Genomic DNA, 11,120 nt, shown 5'->3' with positions numbered 1-11,120 from the left:
GTACATTAAATATGCTCGCCTTCATAAGGTACGTTTCAGTCTTTTCCTGTTATTTTTGTCTCCTGTGTTTGAAATATTTACATTTATTTGTAGTAAATTGATTGTTTTTCTCACATGATGAGAGAAAAACATGAAAAAACACCTGCTGGTAATTAAATTTAAAGCTGTGAAAGCATAAAAAACAACACAGATGTCACATTTTAGTGTTTCTCTCAGATATTCATCATTCACACAGGAGTATTTTTCAAACATGACACTTTTTTTTTAATTGTCCGATGCATTGCTGCACGATCTGTTTTTTTTCCTGCTTCCTATCTCTATAAACACACAGTTATGTTCTCACTTCCTCTTTGTTGATTTGAAATCGTGTCTCGCTAAAGTGAAAGTAAAACTGCTTCTCTGACAAGGTGGAGCTCTTGCTGTTTCTCTGCTGCGCAGGAGGGAAATGTCGGAACAGTCGAGAAGTTATCAGTCTTTTCAGTAAGTAATCGTCTTCAAGAGGCTTGAATAAGTTCTGTGTGATCCTGAGAGACCTCGGATGCTTTGGAAACGCTCAAATAAAATATCTCCCAGGTATTTACAGCTCTTCTTTGAGCCAGTGTAATAATCTGTACAGCAAACGTGACAGTGATCTTGGTTATTTGTTCTGCTTTTTCTACTTTTGAATGTTTCATTTACGTTTATGTTTTGTAGGCTTTTTATTGGCATTAAAAAGCCTGAACTAATGAGTTTCTCGTGTCTCTTTCCTTCCTCAGAGACATGGACGAGCAAAAGACTGGTGAGAAAAATTTACCCACTTTTAATAATCATAAACATGATTTAAAGTGTTTCATAAGAGGCTTTCCGTGTTGTTAATAAATGACTGCACGTCGATGAAACAAAAGCTCGCAACGAGGCCGTTACGAAGTGACTGCGTCGTTTCCTTCCTGTCTTAGAGACTTTAGGGTTTGGCTTATTTCTGAGTGAGCTTTTAGCTTTCAGCCACAGCAGGCAGCAGGATCAGCCGGCAAACAACAAGCAGACAGAGTGAAAACGCTGCATTTAGGAGCTAAAAGCAAAAGAAAAGAAGATGAGAAATGAGGATTTGTTGCATTCAGGTGCTGGAAACACACATTTAGAAATAAAAAAGGAGGAGCTAGATCAAATGAAGTCTTGTTTTTGCTGAACCAATGTTTCTGAGCTAAAAATATTTAACGTAACTTTGAAGTTTAAGCAGTAAAATTGCAGTTACATTGAAATTTTGAGATTAAACCGTTATCCAGCCCTAAAAGCAGTCTTAAAAACTAACTCTGAACATGCATTACATTACATTTCTGTAACATTTGCCTCTTTGATTGAAACAGCTGTGACAGCTAGCCTGTTGCTTGGTTAAAGTGTCAAAACTTATACAAAAATGGGAACTCTTTTTCTTTATTTACTAATACTTTTAGGCTGAAAGTATTCAAACGTATCCTAAGCAGTCTGACTGGATGATAAGAAGAATGAAAACAATATTAGACGAGACGTGAGTGGACACGTTTTGTTTCACTTCACTTTGCCAATGAGGAAATATGAAACAGAAATGTAATAATTTAGGGTTAAAGCTTGAATCTTTCTGTGCAGACATGTCTTTTCGAACCATGCAGGAAGGAGCTTGTTTGCTAAGAGTTACACCTGTTCCTGCATGCATCCAATAATACAAGCTTTGTTATTTACTGTGCATTCACGCTTCAGTTCACCTAAACCTGTTCCACTCAGAGCCAAGTTAAAGAATGAACTGTGTGCTTGAATAAGAACCAGACGATCTTGTTTCAGGTTGTTTATTATAAAGACTGGATGTTTGGAGGCTACGATGTTTGTTTGATCGTTTGATTGATTAGTGGTTTTTGCTGACTCATGTCAAACAGCTGCAGCTGAGATTCAGAGACATCGGGTCATTAGCAGGACATGAGAGCCCATTTTCACCAAAAATATCTTTTTAGTCATAATGATGAGATACTATCTCATGGACAAAACCCTGAACACTTCCTGTGAAAAATATGAAATGGTGCAGTACTTTATTAAAAATGCTCAGTGATGTGTTTTTGACTCTATTTTTTAGTGCCGGGGAGAAAGTTCTTCACCTTCGTGGCAGGAAAAACCCATGGAGCTCATCGAGAGATGGTTCTCACGCTGCAGCGTTCGGGTCAGGTTGAAGTAGACTCAGCTGTGGACTGTGACTACCTGGTGCTGTTCTGTCCAATCGCCTCACGGGTTGAAACTGACATCAATGAGGCTTTCAGCAAAGTTCTGCGTAAGTTTTACATTTTTGTCCAAGTTTTACACTCATCAGCATCATCTGGCTGCAGATAATCCAAACATTGTTCCACAAATACATCGTAGCAAAGAAATTTAAAAATATATTTAGAAACAACTATTTAGCTTGAAATGCCTATGACTGACAAAAGGAAATACTTCAGTTATTATAATATATGTTTATATAAATAAAACTAAAAAGAGAGCAGAACATTAAAAATAAAAGCAAGGAGTCGTGTATATATTATCTTCTGTGTTATGAGTTTTAAAATGTTTCTGATGAAATATTCTCTGTACTTTCAGCTGGTAAACCAATAATCCTGGTGGTGATGCATCACACCTTCAATCCTGAACGGGTCGTGGCTGAAAGCAGGAGACAGGTGCGCAACATGGATGTCCTCCTCACCGTGGATTATCTGTTTCATGAGGGAGAAATGCTCCAGTGTAACCGCAATGATATATCATGGCATGAAATTGAGAAGGTTCTTGGAGTTCCTTTGCGCTGGGTAAGTACATTTTTACATTTAAGATCAGGTTTACACACATTCATTCTGAAATGGACTGGCATTATGACAGCTTCACTGAGGGATTGTCACTGTGGACGATCTCCTATTCTGCAGTGAGATTATTATCATTACAATTTATGCTTTTTCTCTCTTTCTCTTCTTTCAGCCCCCCAGAGGTGTTATTCAGTGTAAGTATAACAGCAGTCATGAGTTTCACATTAAAGATAAGAAATGTCTCAATATAATATTTTCTTTACTTTACCATATGCTCGATAAAAAACTTGATGGTTACTCAAATCCAGCCATTCAGAGTTGATATATAATCAGCCAGGAGCTAAGGAACAAACTGTTCCCAGAAAAGATGTTTTGGCCCTGCTATTCTCCAACTTCCAGTCCAGACTCGGTACAGATGTTCCTGTACTCTATTCCAGCTGCTTGGTTATGGTGTTTCATGTATGCTTTGCCTGCCTGCATCTTCCATCCTGCTGTAATGTGCTGGACTGTCTCAGGGGCATCTTTGTTCAATCTGCAGCTTGGATCTTGGGTTAGGGTTAGGGAGCAGAGGGCCTGCTCTTGTCCCTCTGTGCTGTCCTTCAGTCTAGCCCTCTCTAGGATCCTTCTCTACCATCAACAAATCTGATGGTGGGATTTGTTGATATCAGCCACCTCCTCCATATGTTGGTGTCTTGCGGGGGCTTATCATTCCATGATGGTTCCTTTTGTTCCTCCTCTTCCACATTGGGTTTCTGCTGCCTGAGACATTCTTTTAGCAGATCATCATTGGGGGCTTTCTTCCTGATGGACTCCAGGATCTTGGTTGTTTCGTCCTGTATAGTGGCTCTGATGCTCACTCGTCCTCATCCTCCCTCCTTTCTCTTAGTGTTCAGTCTCAGGGCGCTGAAGGTGAAACCCTTCATATATTGTGAGGAGCTTTCTTGATGTCAGTGGCTTCTACCTCCTCCTTTGGCTGGGTTATTATACCAGCAGGTTAGCTAATGACTGGCACTGCATATATGTGGACTTGGACTTTGTTCTTGCCATTGAGCTTGCTCTTCAGGACCTGCCTTACTCTCTGTCGGTACTCTGTTGTGGCTGACTTTCTTGTGGCCTCATGATGGTTGCTATTTGCCTGTGTGATTCCAAGGTACTTGTAGCTGTCCTGGACATCTGCAATGTTGCCTTCAGGTAGTTCAGTCCTTTCAGTTCCAATCACCTTGTCTTCCTTGGACACCATTCAACCATATTTATACGAATGACATACCAATGTCCTTGCTGTATATCCTGGGGAAATGGATCAGTGAGTCGATGTCTCGCTCACTTTTGCCATACAGATTGATGTCATCCATGTACTGACTGATGACTGTTCCACTTTGGAACCAGCATCCATAGCCACTCTTTGCAATCACCTGGCTGCAGAACAGGAGTGGAGACAAATCATCACTTTAGTATATGCTGCATTTGATGCCGACTTGTGCAGTTAGCTTTGAATTGGCCTCTAGAGTCATCTTCCACATTCCCATTGAATGAAGGCTGTTAGTCCTGTTGATGTTATACAGTTTCAAGCACTCCAGGATCCATGTGTGGGGCATCAAGTCGTAGGCTTTCCTGTAGTCAGTCCAGGCCATGCACAGGTTTGTGTGTCTGGTTTTACAGTTTCGAGTTACGGTTCTGTCGACCAGTAGCTGGTGCTTGGCTCCCCTGATGTCGGTGCCAAATATCTTCTGTGCCTCGCTCTGGTACTGACCCATGAAATATGGGTTTATGAGATTTGCAGATCATCGCTTTCTATTTTTATTTCCATTTTACACAACGCCACAACTTTTTCAGAATTGAGGATGTGCCATTGTGAGGTCTACTCACAACACAATGTAAAATTTAGGTGTATATTCCGAATATGACCACATTTCTCCAACATGGTGTTGATAATCATGTTTTTGATGGGCAATGTGGTCTGTATGTGGGCAGTAAACTTGCATTAAACTGCACTTTTGCTTCTGTTAAATTAACGTAACCAAAATGAAAAGTAAAAAAAAAAATTCAGGTTTTAAAAAATTCTTAAATAACTATCTTTGTATTAAGATATCATAATGCTGTTACTGAAACTATAATATTTTGCCTTGTTAAAAATGTAAATGTGACAAAATAACTAACTGTTCTTTTTTTTGGCTTGTTTTTAGGGATACAGGACAATAAAGTTCCCCTTGGTATTGTTGCCGGTATTGTTGCTGGTACTTCTTTGGCACTTATTGTTCTTGCAACAATTCATGTGCTGTAAAACTGTCAGAATTTTTTTTTCTACATGACAAATTCAAAAAGTGAAGTGTTATCTTGCAGTACCATCACAACATGGTTTTTGAAAGAACAAAATAAATCTGATAACTTGTGTGACCATCTCTCAAAGCTTAATAAAATGAAAATGCAGATGTTTTGAAGCAGGTTCAGAACACAGAAGCTAAATCTTCTGATCATTCTTATACGTAAAACAAAGAAACAAACAACAGAAGCTAATAAAAAGAGTTTGTCTGCAGAGAGAAGCTTAACACCTGGGTATGGATATTATTTCCTATAAGGTGATATATGTTTGATTATATATATATATATGTGTGTGGGATCATATTTTTGGGGTTTTGTTTTAAAATAAACAGATACTGTAAGTCATATGTACATTAGTTACTAAATGGGTATTTTGGTTACTGTAGTTCTTCCAACTGAAAAATAAATCTGTTTAAATATAATAATAATAATAATCGTAAGCCTGCTGGTACATATCAACAGTTTGACTCAATCTGCTCAACCAGAAACTGCAGGAGTCAACATCTGGATGCTGATTGTCCTGAATGTTGTGCCGACTGTATTATTTATTTATGTGTACCTATTCTCCACTTATTGCAAAAAGAATCCTCTTTTGGAAAAAAAGCTTACCTTGAACCTGGAGCTGCTGGGATATAAGGACTGGACAACAATTTAAACCTTTTCATTGATGATGTGAAACATATTGATTGGAGTATTTTAAGACTTTTTATTAATTTCCTGAATAATAAGATGTATGTATTTGTTCTATGAACCGTTGAATAAAGACCCTGGATTACACCTCAGGCAGTTTCTCCTGTGATCGCTCCCTCACTGCCGTCTGACACACATTCAGCTGATGGAGCTCACTGATTTTATCCAAAGTTACGTTCTGCATGCGTTTATTTTGATTCTTATTTGCTTTTAATATGTAAATATTTTATGTCTCTTTACTGGACTTATTTTATATGTTGATTTTATATGATTTGATATTGTGGGCAGCAAAGAAAGAGCATTTCTTGAACAATGCGTATCACCCGCCAACGTTCATGCCAGACTTTTAGACTATGATCATCTTGTGTTGAGAAAAGCTGAATTTATAGTCTTTTTGGTCAACTTTAAAAGTAACATTATGGGTGATCTTATGCAGTATTACAATTTCTCATGTGATCTGTTACCAGTTGGAGTATTTGTTGTGACTCTCAGCTACTACCACACTGAATCTTAGCTCATCATTTGTAAAACTGACTGAACTGTAAGCATTTTTGTATTTTCAAGATTGTCTTGCTGTTTCGGCCATCTTGAATCAGGCTGACTCCAAAAGGTAATCAGTTATAAATGTTCATCCAACGATTACTTTCTGAACGTTTCATTAAAATCTGTCTGGTGATTCATGAGATATTTTGCTAACAGACAGTTTGTAAGCGAAGACTACGGTGAGATGGGATAAACAGGAATGCAGGCTGCATTTCCATAATTGGGAATTTAGGACCCTAAGGGCAAAAAAATACTTTTTATTATTTCAGTTTTGTTGTAATAAGACCAACAGAGGCTTGTTTTTAACATAAAATAAAAGCTGTGAATGTAAGAACGCTGTTTAAACACATGTGCCTAAAATCCTGCTCACATGGGAGGGTGATAAATATTCTTATAATAAACATTCATGTTTGTGTTTCAAAAGTGAAAGCAAAACCTCTTCACTGACTAATTCCTTTTTTACTCTGAGAGCGAAAAACAAAGATGTCAAACTTTTATCCTTTTAGGTGAGTTTAGTTGAATATTTTCTGTTATTCTTGTGAATCTCTGAATATATTTACCTTTAATTCTGTATTTTCAATGTTTGGAAGGAAACTTTGTTCCTGTTTGCAGAGCGAGAGGAAGAACAGCAGCGATGACGAAGCTCTAATGATTTTCTCTTTGTTTTATTCTTTCTCAGTTCCACGGCTGAAGGTGTTCCAGCTGGTGAGAAAATGTTTTTTATTTAAAACTGGTAGTATATTAGCCTAACTCAAGACTAAAAAGTCCAAATATTTACAATAAGTTCATTTAATAGGCAGAGTAAATATCATTTAAAGCTGTCCATGCTGAGCTCTGGGTATTTTAACATGGGGGTGGATGGGTTTATGCATGTTTGGCAACAATATGAACAGAATTCAGCTTTGTTTAAAGATGTTTAAGGAATCACGATGACTTCCTCATCGTATTTGGGCTGACGCTGCAGCAGAGATGGTGCACACGTGTAGCTCTAAAGTGACAACACTGGCACGGCTTTCTTAAGACGGGCTTCCCCTTTTTCTTTTTCTTTTTTTTTATTGAACGCCGTGAAAACTGTAAAAACAAACACAAAGCTTTGAGTACAAATACAGTTTCATACAGACAGATAGGCGACATGTGCTTTAACAAAATTACCTCGTGACCGCTTGCCACTTCAGAGGTCTTTAACGAGTAACCTTCGTCTTGTTCACTCTAAATGAAAATATGAAATAATGAAAACACCATAACTGATAAATTTACAAAACACTATAAACATAATCACAAAATACCTTAACAGCTACATGATAACGAGGCTGCAGCACGTAGCTCGGTCCCAGGCTTCTGCTTGTTCTGTTTACTTAAATCTCGCAGTCTATTATACATACAAATCTCGCGATAACTTGCAACAAAAATAGTTCCTTTTAGACTAAATAAAATACAATCATTTACACAAATCCCAAAACGTGAACCAAGCAACTTAAGTTACAATATCCTAATTGTCAAAATAAACACACATTTATCAAAACATAAATTATTTTCGTGACACTTACAACACGGGTTGCTTGTGTCGTTTCCGCAGACGTGTCACTGCAGGAAGTATCAGGATCTGAGTTTCATGAGTTATTTTTTGGTGTTAGATCTAATCCTGTTCCCAGTTTGTTATCAGTCACCTGTTTCCAACTTTCTAATCAGCCCAGTTCTTCATATTCAGCCTCTCTTCATCGTGTGCTGTTGTCTCTACGCCGTGCTGTAGGTTTCAGTTCCGTATGTCGCCCTGTGTTTAACCTCAGTTTATTTATAGTTGTTGCTGCCTCTCCGGCACTTTGTTCAATCTTTTTGCAGTAAATTAGTTTTTTTTTTTAAGCTCCTGCATTCTGGGTTCCTGCTTCCTTTAAACCTCGACAGGAAGGAGGCTGTTTGAGGAGAGTTTCACCTGCTTGGACAGAGTTTAACCTCCATGAAGACAAATAGATCTTTACTTATTATTATTATTAATATTATCTTGGCAGCTTGTGTTTTTGGTTTGTTTGTTTGTGTGTTAGCAAGGTCACTTAATAAATAGTGAACAGATTTTGGGTTTGTCACAAGAAACAACTGATTTAATTTCGTGGCGATCCAGATTGAGATTTTCTTAGTGACATTATGATCTTAGTGGATGTTTTTGCTCTTCAGATTCTTAAGTTTACTGTGAATTCTCGCTTCAGTTCACCTAAACCTGTTCTACTCAGAGCCCGTTCAATCAACTGGAGCCAAGTTGAAGAATGACCTGTGTGCTTGAATAAGAACCAGACGATCTTGTTTCAGGTTGTGTTTATTAAAAACACTGGAGTTTCTGAGGCTATGATGTCTATTTGATTGTGCAGATGATAAAGAACCAAAATGTAAAATGCACATCAAATTCACCTCATTCTGAGTTTGATCCTGTTTTAATTCTAAATGTAAATCCTTTTTAGATTAGTTTTGTTTTTTGTTTTTTGCTGACAGCTGCAGATTGACATGCTGCCGATAGGATTCTGAGACACTGAGTTGTTAGCAGGGTATAAAAGCCCATTTTCATCAAAAATATCATCTAAGTAATAAATTTGACATATTTTTTCTTATAGTTATAACTTAATGTTTATTTTTAAATAAGGCTGCAGAAATGAACTCCTAGCAATGAGTGGAATAATTTATGAAAATGTTTAAACAAACAGAGGCAGAAAGTATTCAGACCTCCTGATGCTACAGTTTCCATAATTAAACCTATTGCAAATAAAACTATAAAAAAAAAACTGAGTTATATTAATATTTCCCTCAGCTCCCGGTCAGTCTCTCAGCCCCTGCTGCTAAAAAACACCCCCACAGCATGATGCTGCCACTACCATGCCTCAATGTGGGGATGCTGACACCAAAACGTTTATTCTTTGTTTGATCAGAGCAGAGAATCTTCTTCCTCGCAGTCAGAGTTATATAACCCATTATGGGTTACTGAGTGTAAAATAATGAGAAAAAAATGTGAATAACATAACATAACATAACATAACATAACATAACATAACATAACATAACATAACATAACTCTTATGTAAGTGAATAATATCTTTTGGACAAAACCCTGAACCCTTCCTGTGAAAAATATGAAATGTGTGAAAAAACACACCATCATCGTCACTTTACAGGTTCAGTACTTTATTAAAAAAGCTCAGTGATGTGTTTTTGACTCTATTTTTTAGTGCCGGGGAGAAAGTTCTTCACCTTCGTGGCAGGAAAAACCCATGGAGCTCATCGAGAGATGGTTCTCACGCTGCAGCGTTCGGGTCAGGTTGAAGTAGACTCAGCTGTGGACTGTGACTACCTGGTGCTGTTCTGTCCAATCGCCTCACGGGTTGAAACTGACATCAATGAGGCTTTCAGCAAAGTTCTGCGTAAGTTTTACATTTTTGTCCAAGTTTTACACTCATCAGCATCATCTGGCTGCAGATAATCCAAACATTGTTCCACAAATACATCGTAGCAAAGAAATTTAAAAATATATTTAGAAACAACTATTTAGCTTGAAATGCCTATGACTGACAAAAGGAAATACTTCAGTTATTATAATATATGTTTATATAAATAAAACTAAAAAGAGAGCAGAACATTAAAAATAAAAGCAAGGAGTCGTGTATATATTATCTTCTGTGTTATGAGTTTTAAAATGTTTCTGATGAAATATTCTCTGTACTTTCAGCTGGTAAACCAATAATCCTGGTGGTGATGCATCACACCTTCAATCCTGAACGGGTCGTGGCTGAAAGCAGGAGACAGGTGCGCAACATGGATGTCCTCCTCACCGTGGATTATCTGTTTCATGAGGGAGAAATGCTCCAGTGTAACCGCAATGATATATCATGGCATGAAATTGAGAAGGTTCTTGGAGTTCCTTTGCGCCGGGTAAGTACATTGTTTACATCTAAGATCAGGTTTATACACATTCATTCTGAAATGGACTGGCATTATGACAGCTTCACTGAGGGATTGTCACTGTGGACGATCTCCTATTCTGCACTGTGATTATTTTAAACGATTTAAACTTTTAACACGCTCCGTTGGTTTCTCTCTCTTCTTTCAGACCTCTTCCAGTCTTGTTAACTGTAAGTATGACAGCAGTCGTAAATTTCACAGTAAAAATAACAAACAGCGATGCCTCAATCCAACATTCTCCCGATTATCCATAAAAACAGTTAATGGTTTATCCAATCCAGCAATTCAGAGTTGATATATTATCAGCCAGGAGCTAATGTTTTGGACAAACTGATCCCAGTAAAATTAATGTTTTTATCCTAAATGTTTAAAAAAAAAAGGAAATCTAGAATCGAAATAGGGAGAGACAACGCAAGAGAGAAACGCTTCTAAAAAATTAAAAAAATAATAATCAGCAGATTATTTAGTAGTGATTAATCAGTCTCAGGGATAAATCTTAATGGCATCTGCTTTGGTGTAAAGTGGGAACTGTTTCATGTGCAGTTCATACAAAATTGCAACAGCAATAGCAACCTTTGGGTATAAAATCACAACACTGGACACAAAATGTCACCACATGGGAATATGAAGTATCAGAGACTGACCTGCTGAAGCTGCTCATGGAACAATGGTACCAAGATCTGACCCCAACCGACCTGCAGGACAGGTGAACTTTGGAATAACCTACTATAACTCTCCTTTCATGGGAGTAGTACAGGTGCTGGTCATAAAATTAGAATATCATGAAAAAGTAGATTGATTTCAGTAATTCCATTTAAAAAGTGAAACTTGTATATTATATTCATACATTACATA

The 11,120-nt window shown here is 37.5% G+C and overlaps 1 long non-coding RNA gene across 1 annotated transcript; it reads right to left on the bottom strand.

The window, feature by feature from the left end:
* Positions 1 to 7,359: 7,359 nt before the first annotated feature.
* LOC119617992 lies at positions 7,360 to 8,159 on the bottom strand. The gene is made up of 2 exons (XR_005234519.1): positions 7,613 to 8,159; positions 7,360 to 7,535 (listed from the first exon to the last, which is right to left on the bottom strand). It is a non-coding gene; the product is annotated as an uncharacterized LOC119617992 (long non-coding RNA).
* Positions 8,160 to 11,120: the final 2,961 nt, after the last annotated feature.

This window comes from Kryptolebias marmoratus, linkage group LG19, assembly GCF_001649575.2.
Source record: "Kryptolebias marmoratus isolate JLee-2015 linkage group LG19, ASM164957v2, whole genome shotgun sequence".
Classification (NCBI taxonomy): domain Eukaryota; kingdom Metazoa; phylum Chordata; class Actinopteri; order Cyprinodontiformes; family Rivulidae; genus Kryptolebias; species Kryptolebias marmoratus.
The sequence above is the reverse complement of the archived record's forward strand: the minus strand, read 5'-3'. Positions and strand labels throughout refer to the sequence as shown.